This window comes from Pteropus medius, unplaced genomic scaffold, assembly GCF_902729225.1.
Source record: "Pteropus medius unplaced genomic scaffold, Ma_sr-lr_union100, whole genome shotgun sequence".
Classification (NCBI taxonomy): domain Eukaryota; kingdom Metazoa; phylum Chordata; class Mammalia; order Chiroptera; family Pteropodidae; genus Pteropus; species Pteropus medius.
The window spans coordinates 373654-384196 of NW_024349804.1; positions in this window are offsets into that span (position 1 = coordinate 373654).

The following is a 10543-nucleotide window of genomic DNA, read 5'->3' on the forward strand; positions in this document are numbered from 1 at the left end:
ACTCTGGCTGTCAAAGTGGGGGTGTGCCCACCTCTTTTTCAGAGATTTGAGGCACTCCCTTAACGCTAGCCATTGCCACCACCTCCTTCCCTGCACTAATTACTCCCAAGGCTTTTTCCTTTGTCTGTCTTGACTGGCATCCCAAGGCACCTTCAACTCAACACAGCCCAAATGAACACATTACTTTTGCATCTGGCGTAGTTTATAATTCCCCATCACCCACCCCGAAATCTGAAGTGGTCGTGCTGTCTTCTCTCCATTCCAAGTGATGTCACTTTGCACGAATTCTCTCTACTACAAAATTATTCCTATCCACTCTTCCCATCCTCCTCGATGATCATGGCAATGGCTTGCCAGCAGGTTACCCCAGCTCCCCCGGTTCCCCACTCCAACTCAGCCTACACTTCTTTGCCTGATTAATATTTCCAAACGGGAACAATGATGGGTGAGAGCACCAAAGTCTTGCGACTTGTGAACGACTCCAGCGCACAGGACTTGCCAACTTCCGCAAATACACCTTGTGAAAGATGTATTATTCTCATTCTACAAAGAAGTCTGGTGTCATACCGAAGGCCACACTGCTCACGAGATCCTAAACTCCTTCCACTTGCAATATATGCTGCCTCCTGCACAGATAAAAATCGCATGCTTTTTCATCGTTTACAAAATTAAGGAGAAACTCACTCTGGCGTTCGAGGTCCTTCCACAGCTTGATCCCAACCAGCCTCTCCGATGGCATCTCCCACTTAGCCCCTGCTTAATGCCCTTAACACGTTCTAAGGTTAAAAAAAAGAAGAAGAAGTGGAGAAAGAGGAGAGAAATCAAAAAGACATTAAGTAGAAAGGCTATTATTTTACCCCAACACAAGGACATTCTGAGCCAAAATTTAGTAACATTTCTCCTCCTAGTGAAGAAATATATCTTAAAGGCTGTATTCTCTCTGGCTCTATAAGCAGGCTAAGAAAATGGACGTGTCAGCTGTTTCTCTCATTCCCCTTGTTTTTTTTTCTAGAATGATTCCTTAATCAGTCCATTAAGTGAGACATCCGCCACATTCTTTTTATGAGAAAATGCACAAAAGCTCTCCTCAAGGAGCCCCTCAGTGAAAGACTTCTTGCATGTGCACGAGGTTAAACCAGGTACTTCTGAGCCCCAGAACTAGTGTGCATTCCCTCCTCCAAGGTCAGGAGTGGGGTTCCAGCAAGTTAGGTGAACAAAGCTGTAAGCTCCAGGGTGTAGATTCCCGGTCAAGGTGGTGTTTCTTCTTCATTATAGTGAAAAATTATGCATTAATTTTTTAAATGGGAATAAATTCCTCTCAATTCTGCTTTTCCTAGATCGTAAGTTTCGAACGTTTGTTAAGTGAGAGAATCACTGCTTTCCGTGCTCAGCCAAACAAGCTCCTCCTGCTCCTAACCCGACTCATGTAATCAGCACTCTCCTTTCTCAGGGTACAAACCACCTGCTTAATAACCCTTTCTAGAATTTTGCTGAGCATTTGGCAAACTTTTCTCCATGCAGTTTTTGTTTGTTATTGATAAGAATAATAGCCACAGACCTCACCTCATTTAATTCATAGCAAGCCCAAGGAGAGCTGTTATAACCCGTTTTGCAGTTGAGGAAAGAGAGACTCAAAGGTGAGAGACAGTTTGCCCTAAATTCCACAGCTGCTGTGTGCTGGAGTTGGGGTGCTCTGACTCCGAGCCCCCTCAGTCCCAAGTTCCCTTATTGAAGGCGTTCCCGTTTCTGTTTAACCCCAAAGACTTTAAGGGGAAGTGTCTCTTACTCACAAGAATGAGTATCTTCTTGCTCATCTCCAGCACACAAGCCAGGACATAGCTTGTTAAATGATAAACTAGGTTTCTCCATGTTGGTATCTAAAATATCTTAAATTCTGCCTGATTCAGAATCCATCCTGGAGTCTTATATCATGTCTATTTACCAACGTTGAAAGTGCCCAGGTTAATTTAAAATGCCTGCTAGCACCTGAACTGTGTGCCTCTAAAATCCATTTGTTGAAGTTCTAACTAACCCCAGTGTGCCTCTGTATTTGGAGTAAAGAAGTAAGTAAGGTTAAATGGGGTCATAGGGTAGAGCCCTGATCTGGTAGGATTAGTGTCCCTATAAAAAGAGACATCAGAGAGGTCATTTTCCCTTTCTCTCCCTCTCTCCCTCTGCCATGTGAGGACACAGAGAGAAGGCAGCCATCTGCAAGCCAGCCAGAGTCCCCACCAGGAACTGCATCAGCAGGAACATTGATCATGGACTCCCTGGCCTCCAGAACTGTAAGAAATCAACTTCTATTGTTTAGCCGCCCGGCGTGTGGTATTTTATGGCAGCCTAAGCAGACTAAGACAATACCCAAACACTTTTTCTCAGGTATTCCCCTTAAAATGCCATGTCTTCAGTCCTAAGATGTGAGCTCATCACGTTTACAGCAAAGGCCTCTGAGATGCTGTTAGAAATGGCGCACAGAAACCACGGTTTTATACAACGGACTCAGCATAAATCTAGTTAATTGGTCCCCTTGTTAACAGAATTTGAGCCCATTCAACTGTCTCTTCATGCTCAATGGGTACTCAATATATTTTCACTCACTCCTAGCTCTCCTCTTTCTGAGACAGGTAAATGGAGCTGAGAGCCATGATGACTTCAGTGAAACTGCCCCATTTGCTTACAGAATGGATTTCCACTGTATTCCAGCTTTAATGCTCGCTTAACCTAGGAAGGCTAGCTTTTAAAAGAATTATGATTTTTTAAAAGGAATGCTTTTAAAAGAATTAATATTCATTTTTGCTTGCAAACATGAATTTTGCTTCATATCACAATGGCTATATTTTTTCTTTTTTGAAAACTTCATGTCCACCCAGAATCTCACAATACGACATTATTTGAAAATTATAGATTTTGTGATGAAATCATCCTTGTTTAGGAAGAGTCCTAAGTCCGATGACTGATGTCCTTGTAAGAGGTGAAGACAAGGAAACACAGAGGAGAAGACAATGTGAAGAAGAGTTAGAGATCAGAGTGATGACATCTACAAGGCAGTGAATACCAGAAGCTAGAAGAGGTAAGAAAGGGTTCTCCCCTAGAGCCTTCAGAAGGATCATGGCCCTGCCGGCACCTCCAGAACTGTAAGAGAATAAATTTCAGTTGTTTCAAAGCACCAAGTTTGTGGGAATTTGCTACAGCATCCCTAGAAAACTAATACAAATAGTTAATATATGCACGTGGTTAAATTATGCCGTAAAGTGAAAAGAATCCCTCTCATGCCTATCCGCGGGTACCTGATGCACAGCTTTCTGTTCTCTCTCTCTCTCCCCCACCGCTCTCTCTCTCTCTGTATATAGATATAGATATATATATAAATTTATGTGTGTGTATATGTATATATACCCATATATATGTATATGTATGTGTGTGTGTATATATATATACATGTATATATGTGTATATATATGTGTGTGTGTGTGTGTGTGTGTGTGTATATATATATATATATATATATATATATATATATATATATATAGTGAACAAGTGAATTTGTAAATAAATGATGCTGAGGGTGAGATCAACTGCCAGCCCTGTATCCACCAGCTGCCTGGTCCTGCTCTACAGAGAACGTGCCTTGATGCAGGCAGGTTTTAGAACTTGGCTCTGAAGAACCCCCTGGCCAACACAGCCCATCATGACCTTGGCCTCTGAACGCCAGGACCACTTACTGAGCAACTCCCATGTGCTGCTCTGTTAGGGACTTGCCACGCTTGTATTTAAGCTGCCCCACAACCCAAGAGGTATTGTTGCGCACATATTTTTAGATGAAGAAGCTGAGGCTCAGAGAGGTGAGTCCAGCAGCCAAGGTCAAAAGCTGATGGGGCTTTGAATCCTGGAGCCTGACCCCAAACTCCTGCACCCATGTCCTCTCCTACCTTCGTCCAGCATGTCCCAACTCTAGGCACTTTTCATCTGTCCGAGCGCCCAAGTGGTTCAATGTTCATGAGTCTGTTATCTCCTCAGCTGGCCCAGGCTCCTGGAGCACACAGCCCTTGTCCCACCTGCCTGCCACCCCACCCCCACCCCCACCCCTGCCCCACACTCCTGTGCTGCAAAGACTCTGTCTCCAGGAGCCCTCAGCAATCTCTGCTCCCTCACTGACCCATGGCTGGCTGTTGTCGGGGGAAGGTGTGCTGGTCCCTTCACAAGCCATGACCTACCTAACTCATTAACAGTGAAACTCCAAAATCACATGATGCCAGTAGAACTTAAGCTCTTGGCAAGAGGAATTTGTCTGCATTGTTCCCTGCCACATCTCGAGCCACCAGAAAAGTACCTGTAAGTATCTTAGTGCTGACAATGTGCAGCTCAATGGTCAGTTAACAGGAATCTCAGGCCTCTCGGTTATTCTCTTATTGTCCATTGCTAATGCCGATCTCCCCATCCAGCAGTGAGATTCCTGAGCTAAAGACAGAGCTTATTCATCTTCATGTCCCCGAAGTCCAGCATTGCTTCCTACAGATCACTGATTCATTCAACAAAGTTTATAATGTGCACATTCCAGGCATAAAGGATAGACAGCAAGCAAACAAAAGAGACAAAACTCCCTGCCCTTGGGGTTTACCAGACGTGTTGTGTGTACCACGAACTGTGCTAGGCCCTAGAGACATGACAATGAACAAGACAGAGGTCCCAGCTCTCAGCAGCGTTGTATTTCAGAGGGATGAGAAAAAAATAAGCAAATGAACAAACGAATGAATGAATAATTACTGACTGCGAAAAATGCTAGCCCAGTATATAACAGAGGCTCTGGGAGAGATATGGGGTGGCTGCTAAAAGAACAAACTTTGGAAATAAAAAGGTCAAGGCTTGAAACCCAGCTCTGCCATTCACTAGCTGAGGGGCCTTGTAAGGTCTCATCATCTGTCCAAAACCAAGTTTCCTTGTCTATCACACGGATTGCAGGGGCGGCTGTGGTGATTGCCCAAGTGCGTATGGGGAGGGAGGCAGAGAGAGGGGAGAGCCCCTGAAGAAACAGGCAAGCGGGTCCCAAGCCAAGGTAGAGGCCAAGCCCGCAGATTGAACTTGGAACCTAACCTCACAGCCCTTCCTAGGCCTGACACCAGTCAAAGGCAACTACTCTGCAATGCCCCCCACCACCCCACCCCACCCCAGGCTTCTCAAAACACCTGGGACTGGTTTTTGGAATTTTTCTCCAACATTTAGATGTCTATTAAATGTTCTTTGCAGAAGTTTGGCAGAGCTCCCTTCCGGCTCCAGAGTGAGCTGTGCTCAGACAACCCCCAGGCCTCCTGGATTGCTGCTCATGCCTCACCCCCCCGCCGCCCAACCCCAACATCAAACACATAACAACTCAAGGAGCAGAGAAGACCTTTGTACTTGATCATTCATCCATCCAACAAATATAACCCAGAACCTCTGTGCGCGGGTTGCTGGGTACAAAAATGGCACCAGTATTTTTCATGTGCTGGTTCCTTTCCCTGGAACATCCTTATGGCTCCCACTCCCATTGCCACTTCCTCATCTGCCGACCCGCCTTCATCTGATTTTCATTCCTCAAGACTAAGTTCAGGTTCATTTCCTCTTGGCCACCTCCCCCAGCCCAGATGCTCCTCTGCTATGCTCCCACAGAACCTCGCCCTGTGATTAGCTCTGTCCTGCACTTGGCCTGCTGTGTGGTGACCACCTGCTTCCTGGTCTCCCATTTTCACTACATTATGACCTTAAAGGCAGGTATGGGCTTTTTCTATATATATACACAGTGCCACCTCGGTGCCCCAAAATATAGTTGAAGCTTGATAAATATGCGGTGAATAGGTATTTTCAACCTAACTTCTCCATTACAGATTCGAAAAGTGCTATATCTGAAAAATTGGCCTATAAGATATAGAAAAGAGCTCCTGCCATCTGTCCTAAAAATATTCAGCCAAAATGTTTATAAAGGATGTACATGTAAAATACCCCACAAAGCTAAGCATGTTATAGGAACTGGGTAGACATGGCTTTCATCATGTAACAGCCTTCCCTGCATTGCACGCAGCATGCTGGCTGGCTGGGTCACTCTACTGTAACCCAGTTCGGGGCTCTTCAGAGGACATCCAGCAACTATTCAGGCATCAGTGATGGCAGCGGCTTTTCCTGGCCTGCTTGCGGAGCCCCAGTGGGTCTGATCCTAGCTATGTACCTTGAGAAATGCTTGGCAGGAAAACAAGTGTCTGGACAACTGGAGCTCCGCTTCTTCCCGCCATTGCTGCTACTTAGGCAATTTTAACTCGAAATCATCAACATACTATAGTGGGGGATCTCAGGGCAGCCTGCCAGACAACAAGTGTCTCGCCATTTCCCATCCATTCTCAGCTGAGACCAGCTCACCTCCAAATGGGCAAAAATTGGTACTTGGGGGTAAAAAAAAAAATCTTATTGTTTTAATACAACGCACAACCATGCATACAGTACATAAACAAATAGCTTATCTATGGTATGAAAATTATATGGGGGAAACATAGTTAGGAAAAAAATGTCTATTATGGTATCATTGCTGTTATCATGTTGATGATGTGAATGGAATTCATGATAAAAGAGATCTCCGTTTGGCTGCAGGAGGGACCAGAGGCCAAGAGACCATGACTTTCAAACCAGTGCTGTGACCTTGGACAAGCCTTGTTGATTCCAGCTGCATCGTCATCTGCAAATAGGAAGCGGAGCTCCAGTTCATCTCTGAAGCCCTTTCCAAGTCCCTCTGAGTTTGTGACAGATGACAGTCTAAGCCTATAGCCTTCATCATACTTCCAGTTTAACCCGGTTTTGAGCCAGGTCGATAGCAGGCCCCAAAACTGAGGGTCTGCAAAACTACTCATGACGACATCCTGTTCCCCTTCTAGCATATGTTGTCCAGACACTTGTTTTCCTGCCAAGCATTTCTCAAGGTACATAGCTAGGAACAGACCCACTGGGGCTCTGCAAGCAGGCCAGGAAAAGCCGCTGCCATCACTGATGCCTGAATAGTTGTTGGATGTCCTCTGAAGAGCCCGGAACTGGGTTACAGTAGAGTGACCCAGCCAGCCAGCATGCTGCGTGCAATGCAGTGAAGGCTGTTACATGATGAGAGCCAGGCCCGCCGCCTCCGGGCGTGCCCCAGTGCACTCTGGGGGAAATGCCACGCTCATCATTCTGTAGCCCACGTTTTCTGCCGCATTCAGAACAGTGCTCCAGAGACCTGGTTCTATCCCACTCTGCCCACCTTCCCACCCAGAAACGTGGAGCATGAGTGAAAGGCCTGAGGGGATAAAGTTCTTAAGTGGAAACCAGTAAAGGCATCACGGGTCTGTGGAGGGATCCGTTGATCCACATTGCCCTCTGACCTCAGCAGCCTCTAAAGCCCCCAGAACTGCTCTGTAGTGGGAGAGAAGAAAAGGAGAGTTTTGAAGGCCTAGAGCCTAGAGGCCAAGCCAGCCTCCTCTCTCCACCTAACCTTGGAACTAAACTTCTCTAGAAAATCTAAAATACCTGTCCACGGACCTTCCTGCAGGGCCACAAGGTCACCGCTTCCAGGAAGCCCTCGCTGACCTGGCTGCAGAAGCCTGCTTGGTTTTGGTGTCTATCCTCAGGGCTCCTGTCCACCTGTGCCCACCACTGCATGCACATCAGAATTATAACTGCCCGTTTGCGTGTTCATTCCCTGCACTAGTCTGTGAGCTCCAGCAGGTAGAAACTCTGCTTTCATCACCATCATGAATGAAGATAGAGTAGGAAATAGGGTGGAGCCACAGAATTGCCCTGGCCTGGGGCTCAGCTGCAGAGCTGAAAAGCCATTCACATGGAAAAGAGAGGTGCTAGGTGAAAATCTACTTATTGAATGGTGAGACCATCCTTCCCTTATGCAGGACAAAGAAAATTAGTGCTCAGTAAAAAGGAATCTAAGCAAGGTTTGGGGATTCGTTAGGGAGGAATCTCCGCAGAAAGTTTGGGCTTGGGCAGTAGATCAGTAAAGGCGTTACAAGGCTGGTTTACACAGCTTTTCAACTCCGGATTTTATAACTAAGTTGTCTCTCAGCCCTTCAGCAGCAGGAAAGGCATTTATTATGGAGAGTTATTTCCTGCTTTTAGGGGGACAGAAGAGAATCGGGGAGCTTCTTCCCGCCGCTGCTGCTACTTAGGCAATTTTAACTCGAAATCATCAACATACTACAGTGGGGGATCTCAGGGCAGCCTGCCCTGGACCCGGACAGGAATCAGACCTACATGGGGCTTCTCAGCGATGACTTGAAGCCAGAAGACAATGGAGCAAAGCCTTCAAATTTCTGATGGGAAACTACTTTTAACCTAGATCCTCTGTCCAGTCAAGCAATCAAAAAAGTGAGAGGACAGACTAAAGACCATTTCAGACACGCACGACCCACCCATTCCTTGCCCTCTCTCTATCCCACAACCCAGCTGACCCCTGAGGGCTATTTCCTGGGTCTCCACTGAAGCTGGCTTCCAACTCGCCATTTCCCATCCATTCTCAGCTGAGGCCAGCTCACCTCCAAATGGGCAAAAATTGGTTCTTGGGGGTAAAAAAAAAAAAATCTTATTGTTTTAATACAACGCACAACCATACATACAGTACATAAACAAATAGCTTATCTATGGTATGAAAATTATATGGGAGAAACATAGGTAGGAAAAAAATGTCTGAAAAGTCTGGGAGTGGGGGTGATAATGAAAAAACGGTTAAGAAACTCTTAAGTTGAGTCCATGGAAGGCATTCTAGGAGGTTGGAGAGAGAAGCCATTGGAGAAGAAAGCCTTCTCCGCGTCTCCTTTCTCCTCTCCCTCGAGCAGCAGCCCCAGAAGAGGCCACATCTCTGCCTTGAATCCTGCTTGTGCTGGCGCTACCCAGCCAGCCCCTGGGCTCCCGCTGCGCTGTCCCCCATCCGGGGTGACTGGGGGCGGCCGTGGCATCTTGTTGCTGTGACCCCTCAGTTGCCTCACCGTCCTGCTGAGCTTCTTAGCCATATCATCACTTATATAACTATTGTCTTGACTAAATTCCCTCTGCTAAAAATGGCAGGGACGTGAGGCAGCCCTGTTTGGCTTCATAAGCGATATACTTTATATTACTGTGAAAATCGTTTTTAAAATTTGATTAAAATATTTTAAAACGTACTAGAAGGAATAGTGGTTCATATTTTAAATTAAAATAATAATAGCTGGCCCAAAACAAAAGGGGGTGGGAGGCAGAGTGGAATGAAGACAGAATAAGCAACTTTTTCATTTCTTGAGGACAGAGACCACTTTGATGGGTTTCCTAGAGCCCAGCACGGTGTCTACAGAGCACAGAGCGGGTCCTAATTAATGCTTGCTGGGCGAGACGAGGTGGTGCAGGTGGGTGCGACACAGACCAGTGACCGCCCAGTACCAACAGGCCCCGCTACAGTCTCTCTATTTGATTGGCCCGGTGGCCCCCCACAGGCAAACTGGGTGTGTCCCACTCATGTTCCTTTCTCCCATTTCCTTCTGCCCAAGACCTCCCTGGACAGACGCACGAAGGTTGTTAAAAGAATCTGAGGTGTCTGTTTTTGTTTAAGACGATGACAGGAAGTTCCCTTTCTTTTATCCACAAGGAAACCGCAAAGCTCCCCAAGGCTACTGAAGCTTGCCCTTCGCGGATGAACCTGTCCCCTCTGCTCAGGAATTTTTTTTTAAGAGGGAAAAAAGGTTCTCTCAAAATCTATTCTTATTCCTATAGTGAGCGATGAGATTCAGTTTGGTTCCGTACTCTTTCTTTTTGTCTCTATTACCCTAGCTGGTAAATGCGAGCATCGTGTGAAAAGCAGGGAGAGATATTTGCTTGTTCCGTGCATTACCCAATGGTTCCCATTTCTGTTTAAGAAAAAAGAAGAGGAAAGAAAAGAAACAGAGAGGGAGAGGGAAGAAAAGAGACAGGCTTAGGTCTATGGGCTCAGAAACAGACCTGGCGATGGTGGATCATTTTTTTCTTCTTTCTTATTTGTATTCATTTAATTGCTTATTTGTGTCTTCTAATTTGGTCCAAAATAGAGGGGAAAGACTTTGGAGTATTATTTTGATTTATGTCAGAAACTAAAGGAGAGAGAGGAATAGCAAAGACGCAAAAAGAATGCACCCAAATGTTACCACCGGTGCTCCCGGGCGAGCCCGAGGACGATCATTCTTCTCATTCCTTCTTCTCGTTTATGTTTTCCCCCCTTCCTCCTATGACCATTCATGGCTTTGCTTTTATAATAGCAACAACAAAAACCTCTACACACGAAACAAAAGAGCAAGATTTTGTCTCCTTTCTAAAAAAATGTGAAAGACTAAACCACACCCAAATACTGAAGTGGTTATCTCTGAATGGTAAGATTTGGGGCACTTTTTCTTCTTTTTGCTCATCTCTGATTTCTAAACGTGGACAATGAAAAGAGGCAGTTGTGCTGCCTTGGCCTCCTCCTTCACAGTAGACCAACCCCTCGGAGCCTGCAAACTCCAGCAGGAACTAAGAGCCAAGAGAGGTGCAGAGATTGTTT